Source organism: Micropterus salmoides, unplaced genomic scaffold, assembly GCF_014851395.1.
Source record: "Micropterus salmoides isolate LMB-PRFRI ecotype aquatic unplaced genomic scaffold, ASM1485139v1 Ms_hic_scaffold_16, whole genome shotgun sequence".
Lineage (NCBI taxonomy): Eukaryota > Metazoa > Chordata > Actinopteri > Centrarchiformes > Centrarchidae > Micropterus > Micropterus salmoides.
The window spans coordinates 255,885-270,432 of NW_024040707.1; the positions used below are offsets into that span (position 1 = coordinate 255,885).

Below are 14,548 nucleotides of genomic sequence, written 5' to 3' on the forward strand. Positions count from 1 at the left end.
GTCTTCAGTGATGTTGTGTTATGAACATTTGGCCAAGCATTAAGAAGTATGGAGGCCTATTTGATACATGCACCACTGCTACTATGCCAATGTCTTCAGTCGTCTTCTGATTGAGCTTGTGAATGCTTCTTTTATTCCTAACCTGCACCATAAGCAGCGGGCTATGAATGCTATTTGGGGTGAGAGAGAGAGAGAGAGCGTACGTCCCGGTAAATGCAACTTTCAACGTGTGTATTGATAACAGATAGTGCGCATCTTGTGCGCTGTGGCTTTGGTTCAAACTGTTGTGCTCGTCAATGGCTCTTTACCTGTTTGCAGATCGCAGGTGAGCCTCAGACTGAGGAGGGAGAAACACCTTCCAGTGTGACGAGCCGTTAGCAGCGGTGCAGGATGTTGGGTTACAGGAATAACAACTCTTAAAACCACCGGTTGGTTTTAGAGTCGCAGTTTGCATGATTTTATTGTCAGAAGGAAATGTCAGTGTTGCAGAATAGATACTGAGAACCACTTCCTGCAGACAGACATGTGGACGTCTGAGGATCTGAATAAGGAGACCAGGATCCTGAGTGTTGGTCCCTGTTGTGTGGTTTGTTATAAAATGTGGGACTGCTCCTTTAACCCTCCGCTCCTCCCTCCGCTGAGTCTCCGTGTTGTATTTCTTTGGTTTCTCTGTTTCTCGCCAAATGACCAAATTACCCGTCCTCTCCTTAATTCAGTTCATTAGTGCGAGCTCCGGCCCACGTGAGAGCCAATCACAGCTGCCCGGTCAGAAACCACTGGAGCGCTTTGTAGAGACGAAGAAATGAGCGTTTCTGTAGGTTAGCAGTCCTATTCAGCGTCCTCACCTGGAACTCGCGCCACAGTTGCTGCTTACAGAAAGGCTTCCTCCTCCTCCTCCTGCCACAGCATCCGTAGTGCAACACGTCAGGTCGTTTTCAACTGACTGAAGGTTGACGGTAGAAATCATGCCCACTACTTCACTTATACTTACACTTATACTTAATACTTGGTGTATTCTGATAATCTTGACGTGAACTCAAACTGTAAATGAGCTGATTGGTCTGTTTCTCTGTGATGGAGGAAGTCCGGCTCAGTCCGGCATGTGGTCTCTGAGCTCTTTATGACGCCGGAGGAACTAAATGCAGCCTGCAGTGAAACGCAGCGCGACTCCTGTCAGTCACAGGACTTTCTGTCACCTCAGGTTGATATATACTCGAGAGTTCAAAGGTCACCAGAACGTCTGCTGAAGAAGCTTCCTGTTAAGGCCCATTGATGTACCTGTGCTGGACAGGTAGAGAACAGTTGGTTCATCAGGAAACACTGAGACCAAACAACCAGAACGAGCAGCTGAAAGCAGCTCTTTAACCCACCACATGGTTCTTTATCAGCCTCTAACTCTGTCTGTCCGCCAACATGGCTGCCGTCGCCGCTCAGGGTCAGACGTGTTTATACGCTCAGAGTCTCTGGTTTCCATCAGACCAGCCGGTACACAAAAAACTCAGTCATGTGATTAACAGCAGGTCACTCTAATGAGATAACCGTTTGATAGAGTGGTGGCGGCTAATACTGCGCGTGTGGTCTGTGGTAACACACACACAGCTAATGGATGTTGGCGCTGGTGGCTAACATCAGTAAGTAAGTAAACTTTATTTATATAGCACCTTTCACAGACAAGAGGGGTCACAAAGTGCTTCACAGTAAAAAATAGTATAAAATAAAACAAATAAAAACAACAACACATGAAATACAAAACCATATGGCTAGTTAAACGCTTGTCTAAAAAGATGTGACTTAAGGTGTTTTCTATAAGTTTCCACAGAATCCAAGGCTCTCAAGGCTAAAGGAAGAGCGTTCCAGAGCCACCACACAGAAAGCACCATCACCTCTTGTTTTAAAACGTGTTCTGGGAACAGTTGAAAGGTCTCGGTCTGAAGACCTCAGAGCGACCAGAAGTGTGTGTGTGCAGTAGATTCTGGATGTAAGACGGAGCTTGGCCATGCGAGGCTCTGTAAGTACAGAGTATCAGAACAACATCCTGATAATCACTGTCCAATGACATCACTCCAGACTGATAACAGATGTTAATCAGGGAGCTTTAGAGCTACTGTTCCCTTCAGACAGAGCCAGGCTAGCTGTTTCCCTCTGTTTCTAGTCTCTATGCTAAGCTAAGCTAACAGCTGCTGGCAGGGAGACTCTGTTCCCTTCAGACAGAGCCAGGCTAGCTGTTTCCCTCTGTTTCTAGTCTCTATGCTAAGCTAAGCTAACAGCTGCTGGCAGGGAGACTCTGTTCCCTTCAGACAGAGCCAGGCTAGCTGTTTCCCTCTGTTTCTAGTCACTATGCTAAGCTAAGCTAACAGCTGCTGGAAGGGAGACTCTGTTCCCTTCAGACAGAGCCAGGCTAGCTGTTTCCCTCTGTTTCTAGTCACTATGCTAAGCTAAGCTAACAGCTGCTGGAAGGGAGACTCTGTTCCCTTCAGACAGAGCCAGGCTAGCTGTTTCCCTCTGTTTCTAGTCACTATGCTAAGCTAAGCTAACAGCTGCTGGCAGGGAGACTCTGTTCCCTTCAGACAGAGCCAGGCTAGCTGTTTCCCTCTGTTTCTAGTCACTATGCTAAGCTAAGCTAACAGCTGCTGGAAGGGAGACTCTGTTCCCTTCAGACAGAGCCAGGCTAGCTGTTTCCCTCTGTTTCTAGTCACTATGCTAAGCTAAGCTAACAGCTGCTGGAAGGGAGACTCTGTTCCCTTCAGACAGAGCCAGGCTAGCTGTTTCCCTCTGTTTCTAGTCACTATGCTAAGCTAAGCTAACAGCTGCTGGAAGGGAGACTCTGTTCCCTTCAGACAGAGCCAGGCTAGCTGTTTCCCTCTGTTTCTAGTCTCAATGCTAAGCTAAGCTAACAGCTGCTGGCTGTAGCTTCATATTCACTGCACAGACATGAGGGTGTTATCAGCGTGAACAATGCGACTCTGGAGTCCCGCCCGGCGCCACGGCGGCCGGAGGAGCAGAAACAGCGGCTGATAACAAATGCTGAAACAGGGAAGATGTGGTGAACAGCTTTACAAAGATATTCTTGCGTTAGACAAACATACTGTCTGTGATTAACCGCCGTGCTTTGTTGAAGCGAAGCCTTCCTGTGTCTGCAGAGAGACAGCAGCAGGAGGAGGCTCAGATTTACAGACGGACAGCGAAGGGATCACTGCCAGGACAGGGTGTTAGCGTGGTAGCGCTGTAGCTCGTAATAGCACCGTGAGACAGTTTACAGCGGTTTGTAATTACAGTGGGAGACGCAGTTAAATTAAAGTACACGGTGGTTCACAGCTCGCTGTCGTTACAGGAAGTGACACAACAGAATTAGACCCGTTATTGTTTCACCAGCATCCCACAGTCACAGAGGAGCATCCTGTCTGCAGCTTTCACACTTTAATTTACTGTAGTGAAAAACTTTTTATATTCTATCACATATTAAACAGCATTTAATCCGTTCTCTCTAAATGTAACAGACTCAAGGGCCCCTTACTGCTGGAGCTTTCAGCCGCGCAGACAGGAAGTCCTGATGAGATTATTACAGCTGATGACCATCTCTGGGGCAGCTTTGTCTCCTGGTGGAGGTACTCATTAATCAGCTGATACCTGCACGCCGAAGCCGATTTATCAGCAGCTCTAAGCTGACAGCATCAGTGTTAAATATCCATAGATATAGTTACACTGCGGAGAATAATTCACTCTTAAACTGGGGCTCATTTACACGATTAATCGATTAGTTGTTTGGTTAAAAAATGTCAGAAAATGGTGAAAGCTGTGTATCAGAGTGACGTCCTCAAACGTTTTGTCCACAACCCGAAGAGATTCAGTTTCCGGTCACAGAGGAGCAAAGACACCAGGAAAGCTTCAAGTTTAAGAAGCTTGACGTGTTTTTCTTAAATAACTTGATTCATGGATTGTCAAAATATTTGCAGATTAATCTAACAGTTGAGAACTAATCGGCTAATCGTTGCCGCTCTCTCTCAAACACCAGCTCTGGTTCTGTTTCCATTGTTTCTGCAGCTGTAGGGCGACTCAGCCGCTCACTGGTCAGCAGTTTCTGCATCTCACACAACATTAATCAAATCTAAGTCATTTACCAAGAAAAATGTCCAAATTTTCTGATTCCAGCTTCTTAAATGTGAATATTTCCCGGTTTCTTTCCTGCTCTGTGACAGGAAACTGAATATATTTGGGTTTTGGCATAGGTGTCTTTTACACTGGGGACGCTGGGGACATGTCCTCTCCACTTTTGTAAAACATAATGTGTTAAAAAACGTTCTGAAATACAGCTTGCAGTTAAATAACAAATGAAAATGCCTTTAGAAAGGTTTATTTGCACATTAAGAAAAAATGCAATGCAATTTCAAATACAGAAGAAACAAATGTGCATCGTCCAAAAAAGAAAACAAAAACAAGCAGCTGATTATAAAATGACCCAAAATGTGCAGCAGTCGTCAGGAACAACTTCCTGACACAGCTTCTTTTTGGCCAAGTTTTCCGTTCTCTCCCTGTGAACCTGACAAAAGAGGAGAGAAGAGTGAATCCCGGCTGCATGCGTGTTGCCTCAGCAGGGACGATGTTACAGGAGAAACAGATCTGAGAGCAGCACAGAATGACGGAGAGCTGCTCTGCTTTCTGTTATATTTTATAAATTTTGATATGTAACGTGCTCCCTGAATTTTGTGTTTCCTTTTACATAAATAAAAAATTCCACTATAAATTGGTGCCGAAACTTTCACCAGAATGCAACAAATGAGGTGTGTAATGACCCCCCACTCATATATCTTTAAAACACTGTTTAAGGATCTTTGCGTCTTATTCTCGTGAAACTAATATTGCATATTGTGAAGTCTCGCTAAGTAAATCTCAGGGCCTATGTCATTCTGACATTTTACAGACCAAACTAATCGATTAATCGTGGGAATGATGGACAGATTAATGGATAATGAAAGTGATTAGCATTAGCATTAGCTGCAGCTCTCTTGTCTTTTGAATGACGATGGCAAATATGGAGAATAAGATAATTTATTCGTGTGTTTATAGTTAGTCTTTGCTTCTCTGCAGCTGACGGATGGTTTCAGCAGTAGATGGAGTGGAGCTGGATCTCTTACCTCCGTCGCTCCCTCTCTATCTGAGTCTCCTCTTATCTCCGCCCCCTCCACCTCCATCAGACCCCCACCCAAACCAGGAAGCTGCAGCACAAAGTTTCTTTGCTGGGTGTTTCCAATCAGAGCCTCGGGCACACAGATGGGGGGGGGGGGGTATAATTATTAGTTTTCATTGCTAATTCAGAGATCTGATTTCTCTGGAAGATCTAAACTGGTGAGTGTGAGAGAAAACACAGTGCAGGAGGTGAAGTCAGTGTTGCTGATGTCCGACTCTCTGAAGGTCACTGCTGAATGTTTTCCTGACGCAGCGAATTCACCAGCTGCTTTCAGTGACTCCTGTTCAAAAACTGGCTTTTTCTTTCTTATTCTCATGCTGATGGAAACGCACCTCAGATGCAGAGACGGGAAGATGCCTTTGTTAATGACCAGCGAGCCTTCAGACGGCAGGGCTGTTAATAATAAAACATTCGATTGTAAAGTAAATGTGAAACGATCCGACTGTGGAGTCAGAGCTGATATCACAGATCTGTACTTAAAGTAAGCTTTTATTAAAGTTCAAAAATGGTTTGAAAAGCTTGTAAAATATCCACCGTGTCCACGTCTTGTAACGTAACACGTTACATCTCTGTGTGTTACTCTGCAAAATGTTTAATTGGGTCGCCAGACGTCACTGGGTGGCCATTAACGTATCTGGGCCCGTCACTGGGCGACTGTCAACGTATCTGGACCCGTCACTGGGCAGCTGTCAACGTATCTGGACCCGTCACTGGGCGGCCGTCACTGGGCAGCTGTCAACGTATCTGGACCCGTCACTGGGCGGCCGTCACTGGGCAGCTGTCAACGTATCTGGACCCGTCACTGGGCGGCTGTCACTGGGCGACTGTCAACGTATCTGGGCCCGTCACTGGGCAGCTGTCAACGTATCTGGACCCGTCACTGGGCGGCCGTCACTGGGCAGCTGTCAACGTATCTGGACCCGTCACTGGGCGGCCGTCACTGGGCAGCTGTCAACGTATCTGGGCCCGTCACTGGGCGGCCGTCACTGGGCAGCTGTCAACGTATCTGGGCCCGTCACTGGGCGGCCGTCACTGGGCAGCTGTCAACGTATCTGGGCCCGTCACTGGGCGGCCGTCACTGGGCAGCTGTCAACGTATCTGGGCCCGTCACTGGGCGGCCGTCACTGGGCAGCTGTCAACGTATCTGGACCCGTCACTGGCGGCCGTCACTGGGCAGCTGTCAACGTATCTGGGCCCGTCACTGGGCGGCCGTCACTGGGCAGCTGTCAACGTATCTGGGCCCGTCACAGGGCGGCCGTCACTGGGCAGCTGTCAACGTATCTGGGCCCGTCACTGGGCGGCCGTCACTGGGCAGCTGTCAACGTATCTGGGCCCGTCACTGGGCGGCTGTCAACGTATCTGGGCCCGTCACTGGGCGGCTGTCAACGTATCTGGGCCCGTCACTGGGCGACTGTCAACGTATCTGGGCCCGTCACTGGGCGGCCGTCACTGGGCAGCTGTCAACGTATCTGGGCCCGTCACTGGGCGACTGTCAACGTATCTGGGCCCGTCACTGGGCGACTGTCAACGTATCTGGGCCCGTCACTGGGCGACTGTCAACGTATCTGGGCCCGTCACTGGGCGGCCGTTAACGTATCTGGGCCCGTCACTGGGCAGCCGTCAACGTATCTGGGCGACTGTCAACGTATCTGGGCCCGTCACTGGGCGGCTGTCAACGTATTTGGGCCCATCACTGGGCGGCCGTCACTGGGCGGCTGTCAACGTATCTGGGCCCGTTACTGGGCGGCTGTCAACGTATTTGGACCCGTCACTGGGCGGCCGTCACTGGGTGGCTGTCAACGTATCTGGGCCCGTCACTGGGCGGCCGTCACTGGGCAGCTGTCAACGTATCTGGGCCCGTCACTGGGCGGCCGTCACTGGGCAGCTGTCAACGTATCTGGGCCCGTCACTGGGCGGCCGTCACTGGGCAGCTGTCAACGTATCTGGGCCCGTCACTGGGCAGCCGTCAACGTATCTGGGCGACTGTCAACGTATCTGGGCCCGTCACTGGGCGGCTGTCAACGTATTTGGGCCCATCACTGGGCGGCCGTCACTGGGCGGCTGTCAACGTATCTGGGCCCGTTACTGGGCGGCTGTCAACGTATTTGGACCCGTCACTGGGCGGCCGTCACTGGGCAGCTGTCAACGTATCTGGGCCCGTCACTGGGCGGCCGTCACTGGGCAGCTGTCAACGTATCTGGGCCCGTCACTGGGCGGCCGTCACTGGGCAGCTGTCAACGTATCTGGACCCGTCACTGGCGGCCGTCACTGGGCAGCTGTCAACGTATCTGGGCCCGTCACTGGGCGGCCGTCACTGGGCAGCTGTCAACGTATCTGGGCCCGTCACAGGGCGGCCGTCACTGGGCAGCTGTCAACGTATCTGGGCCCGTCACTGGGCGGCCGTCACTGGGCAGCTGTCAACGTATCTGGGCCCGTCACTGGGCGGCTGTCAACGTATCTGGGCCCGTCACTGGGCGGCTGTCAACGTATCTGGGCCCGTCACTGGGCGACTGTCAACGTATCTGGGCCCGTCACTGGGCGGCCGTCACTGGGCAGCTGTCAACGTATCTGGGCCCGTCACTGGGCAGCTGTCAACGTATCTGGGCCCGTCACTGGGCGACTGTCAACGTATCTGGGCCCGTCACTGGGCGACTGTCAACGTATCTGGGCCCGTCACTGGGCGGCCGTTAACGTATCTGGGCCCGTCACTGGGCAGCCGTCAACGTATCTGGGCGACTGTCAACGTATCTGGGCCCGTCACTGGGCGGCTGTCAACGTATTTGGGCCCATCACTGGGCGGCCGTCACTGGGCGGCTGTCAACGTATCTGGGCCCGTTACTGGGCGGCTGTCAACGTATTTGGACCCGTCACTGGGCGGCCGTCACTGGGTGGCTGTCAACGTATCTGGGCGGCCGTTAACGTATCTGGGCTCGTCACTGGGCGGCCATCACTGGGCAGCTGTCAACGTATCTGGGCCCGTCACTGGGCGACTGTCAACGTATCTGGGCCCGTCACTGGGCGGCTGTCAACGTATCTGGGCCCGTCACTGGGCGGCCGTTAACGTATCTGGGCCCGTCACTGGGCAGCCGTCAACGTATCTGGGCGACTGTCAACGTATCTGGGCCCGTCACTGGGCGGCTGTCAACGTATCTGGGCCCGTCACTGGGCGGCTGTCAACGTATTTGGACCCGTCACTGGGCGGCCGTCACTGGGCGACTGTCAACGTATCTGGGCCCGTTACTGGGCGGCTGTCAACGTATTTGGACCCGTCACTGGGCGGCCGTCACTGGGTGGCTGTCAACGTATCTGGGCGGCCGTTAACGTATCCGGGCTCGTCACTGGGCGGCCATCACTGGGCAGCTGTCAACGTATCTGGGCGGCCGTTAACGTATCTGGGCTCATCACTGGGCGGCCGTCACTGGGCAGCTGTCAACGTATCTGGACCCGTCACTGGTCAGCCGTCAATGTATCTGGGCGGGCTTTAACGTATCTGGGCTCATCACTGGGCGGCCGTCACTGGGCAGCTGTCAACGTATCTGGACCCGTCACTGGCGGCCGTCACTGGGCAGCTGTCAACGTATCTGGGCCCGTCACTGGGCGGCTGTCAACGTATCTGGGCGGCCGTTAACGTATCTGGGCTCGTCACTGGGCGGCCATCACTGGGCAGCTGTCAACGTATCTGGGCGGCCGTCACTGGGCGGCCGTCAACGTATCTGGACCCGTCACTGGGCGGCTGTCACTGGGCGGCCGTCAACGTATCTGGGCCCGTCACTGGGCAGCCGTCAACGTATCTGGACCCGTCACTGGGCGGCTGTCACTGGGCGGCCGTCAACGTATCTGGGCCCGTCACTGGGCGGCTGTCAACGTATCTGGGCCCGTCACTGGGCGGCTGTCAACGTATCTGGGCCCGTCACTGGGCGGCTGTCAACGTATCTGGGCCCGTCACTGGGCGGCTGTCAACGTATCTGGGCCCGTCACTGGGCGGCCGTCACTGGGCAGCTGTCAACGTATCTGGGCGGCCGTCACTGGGCGGCCGTCAACGTATCTGGGCCCGTCACTGGGCGGCCGTCACTGGGCAGCTGTCAACGTATCTGGGCCCGTCACAGGGAGGCCGTCACTGGGCAGCTGTCAACGTATCTGGGCCCGTCACTGGGCGGCCGTCACTGGGCAGCTGTCAACGTATCTGGGCCCGTCACTGGGCGGCTGTCAACGTATCTGGGCCCGTCACTGGGCGGCTGTCAACGTATCTGGGCCCGTCACTGGGCGACTGTCAACGTATCTGGGCCCGTCACTGGGCGGCCGTCACTGGGCAGCTGTCAACGTATCTGGGCCCGTCACTGGGCGACTGTCAACGTATCTGGGCCCGTCACTGGGCGACTGTCAACGTATCTGGGCCCGTCACTGGGCGGCTGTCAACGTATCTGGGCCCGTCACTGGGCAGCTGTCAACGTATCTGGGCCCGTCACTGGGCGGCCGTCACTGGGCAGCTGTCAACGTATCTGGGCCCGTCACTGGGCGGCCGTCACTGGGCAGCTGTCAACGTATCTGGACCCGTCACTGGGCGGCCGTCACTGGGCGACTGTCAACGTATCTGGGCCCGTCACTGGGCGGCCGTCAACGTATCTGGGCCCGTCACTGGGCGGCCGTCAACGTATCTGGACCCGTCACTGGGCGGCTGTCACTGGGCAGCCATCAATGTATCTGGGCGGCCTTTAACGTATCTGGGCCCGTCACTGGGCGGCTGTCAACGTATCTGGGCCCGTCACTGGGCGACTGTCAACGTATCTGGGCCCGTCACTGGGCGGCCGTCACTGGGCAGCTGTCAACGTATCTGGGCGGCCGTCACTGGGCGGCCGTCAACGTATCTGGGCCCGTCACTGGGCGGCCGTCAACGTATCTGGGCCCGTCACTGGGCGGCCGTCAACGTATCTGGGCCCGTCACTGGGCGGCCGTCAACGTATCTGGACCCGTCACTGGGCGGCCGTCAACGTATCTGGGCCCGTCACTGGGCGGCTGTCACTGGGCGGCCGTCAACGTATCTGGACCCGTCACTGGGCGGCTGTCACTGGGCAGCCGTCAATGTATCTGGGCCCGTCACTGGGCGGCCGTCAACGTATCTGGACCCGTCACTGGGCGGCTGTCACTGGGCAGCCGTCAATGTATCTGGGCCCGTCACTGGGCGGCCGTCAACGTATCTGGACCCGTCACTGGGCGGCTGTCACTGGGCAGCCATCAATGTATCTCGGCGGCCTTTAACGTATCTGGGCCTGTCACTGGGCGGCCATTAACGTACCTCGGCGGCCTGCCCAAGGAAAATCAGCGTGTGAGTAACGCTGGCGTATAAATCAAAGAAAAGTTTGACCCAGAATCAGATGTTTCTGAGCATGTTTGTTGCCATTTCCTGTGTACTGAACAAATAATGCTGATTGAAAGATCGTGCAGTAATCTGCTGCTCAGCTGAGCAGAAACTGGAAGTGTCTGTTGAAGGTTGACGTGTTTGTTCGTTGTCTCTGGAGGAGACGGCAGGATGGATTCTCCATCTCTGCATCAGAAATTTTGTTGTTGTCGCAGCTGATGGTCTGAAGGCTGTACTTCCTCCTGGAGCTGCAGCGAGAGGCTGACAGGAGCACTTTGTTCCCACTCGTGTACACTTACTCATCTGGCAGACTCGTTTATTCAAAGCAACTTAAATGTGAGGAGCAACACAGAAGCATCAGTATAGTAACACACCAAACTAATCGATTAATCGTGGAAATGATGGACAGATTAATGGATAATGAGTGACAGCAGATCCCAGTGAGAGCTGCTCGTACAGCACCGGTGGGTAAAGACCTGGAGGAAGAAGGAAGAGTTAACGACTAGTCCAATCACTACAGGAGAGCTGTGAGGATGTCAGAGGTGTTATCAGAGGAAGTGTTCTCTGCAGAGTGTTCAGGAGCTTCTTGGAGTCAGAGAGGGACGCCGCTGCTCTGATGGCGTGCGGCAGCTCGTTCCACCATCGTGGGGTCACAGATGAGAACAAGGACTGAGGTCGCTTTGTGTGAAGGGAGGCAGAGCCAGGCGGCGTTCGTTGGAGGAGCGCAGTGGCCCAGAAGGAACGTAGGCTTGGATTATGGAGTTTAGGTAGATGGTGCAGACCCAGGAGGAGCTCTGGATGCAGCATCAGGGACTTGGATTAGATTCTGGAGGCCTCAGGGAGCCAGTGGAGGTCCCTGAGTGATGGAGGGACATGAGTCCTTTTGGGCTGATCAGAAACCAGACGGGCTGCTGGGCTCTGAACCATGAGTAGTGGTTACACCACAAAAGCTGGAAGACCCGCCAGGAGGGCAGAGGGGTAACCATGGCCTGGACCAGGAGCTGGGTGGCGTGCTGAGGAAGGTGGACCTGATACAACATGAACGCAGCGTTAGCTTGTTTTAGCAGTTAGCGTTACAGACAGTCCAAGGGTTTAATGTTAACACTGGTTAGCGTGCGCGCACACAGAGAGACGGTCAGGTTCAGCAGGGTGATGGATGGTCCAGGGAAACCGTAGTCCAGTTAGAGAAACTCTATCTGTCTGCCCAGCTGTCTCTCTCTCTCTCTCCGGTCCATCTGTCGACCTCCCCTCTCCGGGCTCCCCCTCAGCTCAGCAGGCTAATTAGCTAATGTGCTGATCTTTCACCGCCTCTCTGTGTTTCTGAGTGTGTGTTTCTGAGTGTGTGTGTTTCTGAGTGTGTGTGTGTGTGTGTGTGTGTGTGCGTTACTGAGTGTGCGTTACTGAGTGTGTGTGTGTTTCTGAGTGTGTGTGTGTGTGCGTTACTGAGTGTGTGTGTTTCTGAGTGTGTGTGTGTGCGTTACTGAGTGTGTGTGTGTTTCTGAGTGTGTGTGTGTGTTGTGTGTGCGTTACTGAGTGTGCGTTACTGAGTGTGTGTTTGTGTGTGTGCGTGTGTGTGCGTTACTGAGTGTGTGTGTGTTTGTGTGTTACTGAGTGTGTGTGTGTGTGTTTGTGTGTTTCTGAGTGTGTGAGTGTGTGTGTGTGTGTTTCTGAGTGTGTGAGTGTGTGTGTGTGTTTCTGAGTGTGTGAGTGTGTGTTGTGTGTTTCTGAGTGTGTGAGTGTGTGTGTGTGTGTTTCTGAGTGTGTGAGTGTGTGTTTGTGTGTTTCTGAGTGTGTGAGTGTGTGTTTGTGTTTCTGAGTGTGTGTGTGTGTGTTTCTGAGTGTGTGTCTGTGTGTGTGTGTGTGTTTCTGAGTGTGTGAGTGTGTGTGTGTGTGTTTCTGAGTGTGTCACAGGGTTAATTGTTGGACTCGCCTTTCTGTCCTTTCTCTGCCACCGGAGTAAAAACCTTGTTTCTTCTGTCTGTGACTCTCCCTCTTCTTCTGCTGTCTCATTAGACGCAGTCAGCCGGCGTCGAGCTGATCCACGCCACTCTCATATCCCATATTACTGTCATCAGGCTGCTGCTGATCGACGTGGCTGGAAATGCGTTTGACACGAGAAGAGTTCATCTGAGCGGGTGGACGGTTCGTCAGGTCCTTCTTCACGTGGCTTCATGAAGCCTGGACCGCCACTCGGACACTTCCTGTCTGCTGGATGTAAATCACAGCGAGGACGCTGTCGATCGCAGATTCTCTTCCCATTGGGGGATTTCAGAGCTGAATCTGCTGGAACCGTCACTTTGTCGACACGTGTTGAAATGAGCTGAGTTGTGATGCAGTAACGTACTCAGCAGGGACGTGAACGCTGTGTTTCCATTTGTTTGCAGAGGAACGTGTGGCAGGACGCACGCGTGCAGCAACATGAATGAGACTTCAGGAGTTTCTGGGTCGCTCTGCTGCAGCGAACATTTCATAGGGCAGTTTGTTGTCTGTGTGAGTTTCCCACCGACTATATAAGAAGTGGGCGTAGTCATGGTGACGTCACCCGTTGGTTTGTGGACTGCCGTTTTGAAGCCTCAAGTTTGGCCGATAGGGCGCTATGCTAGCTGGCGGTGAGCCGGCTAACTTCCTGTTTAGCCCTTCGCTAACTTGACTGGGTGTTTAAATAATGGCGGCGTTCCGTCGGGAGATGCAGTTAATCAAAGTGACGGCGAGAAAAGTATAAATCAGGTGTTGTGCTGAGTTCTGCGTGGACCTGGCGGGACGTCACGCTCATAAGTGCTGAGAGGTGGAAGTAAATCTGGGCAGGTTGCCTCGAACATCTGTGCTTTGACATCTCGGTCCTTTTCAGACACTCAGCTGATCAAGTTGATCAAAGTGGAATCCAATACTGATGACTCTAAACGTTCATAAAATATTTACTTTGAATCATTTATCACCATTAATGAACCCCACAAAGAATATTATGGTGTTTTAATCTCATCTTGGCTCGAGCTGAACGACACATGCAGCGGCCTGGATGAACAGCGTGCGGCTTCTGTTAACTTATTTTTATAATTGTTAGAAGCCAAAATCAAAATCCTGATTGAAATTCGATTCATCGCACAGCCTCACTGCGGCGAACCTGGCTTCAGATCGCTTCCTGTTGGCTCAGAAGAAATGGTGCTACCAAGCCGACCAATCATCGCAACGTGTAGCCACCTTTACACGTGCACGTTTACCAGCAGGCGTTCCTGTTTCAGAACAGGTTAGAATATACTGTGATGGTGCTGCAGATCAAACTAAAGCTGGTGTCTGACGGCAGAACTCTCAGATAATCCAGTAATGTCAGAAATGAGACGGGAAATAAAAGTCTGACGTCCGCGTTCACTCTCTCACGTTCTCCTGCTGATCAGTGTGTCTGATGTGAGGTGAGGGTCGTTCCCACGGTGACTTGGGTTCTGGTTTTAGTGTGGAGTGGCGTTTCGGGGAGTTTTAGGGGAAACGGTTACAAAGTGTGTTGTGATCAGAGCTGTCAGTCAAACGTAAACAGAGCAGAAATGGCCGCCAGCGTGAGAGTGAAGTTTCCATCCAGCTCAGTGTTACTGGAGCTGCTGAAGCTCTGAGAGAATCATGGAGGAGGCAGACGGAAACAGATCAATAACTCAGACACTGGCTGCTGTCGGACGAATCCTCTGTGTGTGCTGGAGCTTTTTTTTTAATGATGCCAGCGTTTAAGCTCCTCGTCAGACGTAGCGCTGCAACGATTAGTCCACGTAATCGACGACGGTGATCATGAAAAAATCGTCGACGCCTCCACTGCCTGACTGTGAGACTGCTCACGAAGAAGAAGCTTTCGCATGAGAAGCGGAAAGCAACGGAGAAAGAGGCGAACGGCAGAACGGCTTTTGTGTTTTTACAAGTTGTGCACGCTGTTTCATCACTAAATACACTTTTGAAAAGTTTTAAGGTGAGAAATCGTCTGCGTAGAATTTGAATATTGGCAGTTTTGTAAAAGTTGATGGCGAATT

At 52.6% G+C, this 14,548-nt stretch overlaps 1 protein-coding gene across 1 annotated transcript in view; it reads left to right on the forward strand.

Annotated features, from left to right (window-relative positions):
* plxna3 (plexin A3) overlaps positions 1 to 14,548 on the forward strand; it is a 132,229-nt gene that overhangs the window by 12,432 nt on the left and 105,249 nt on the right. The window lies entirely within an intron of this gene.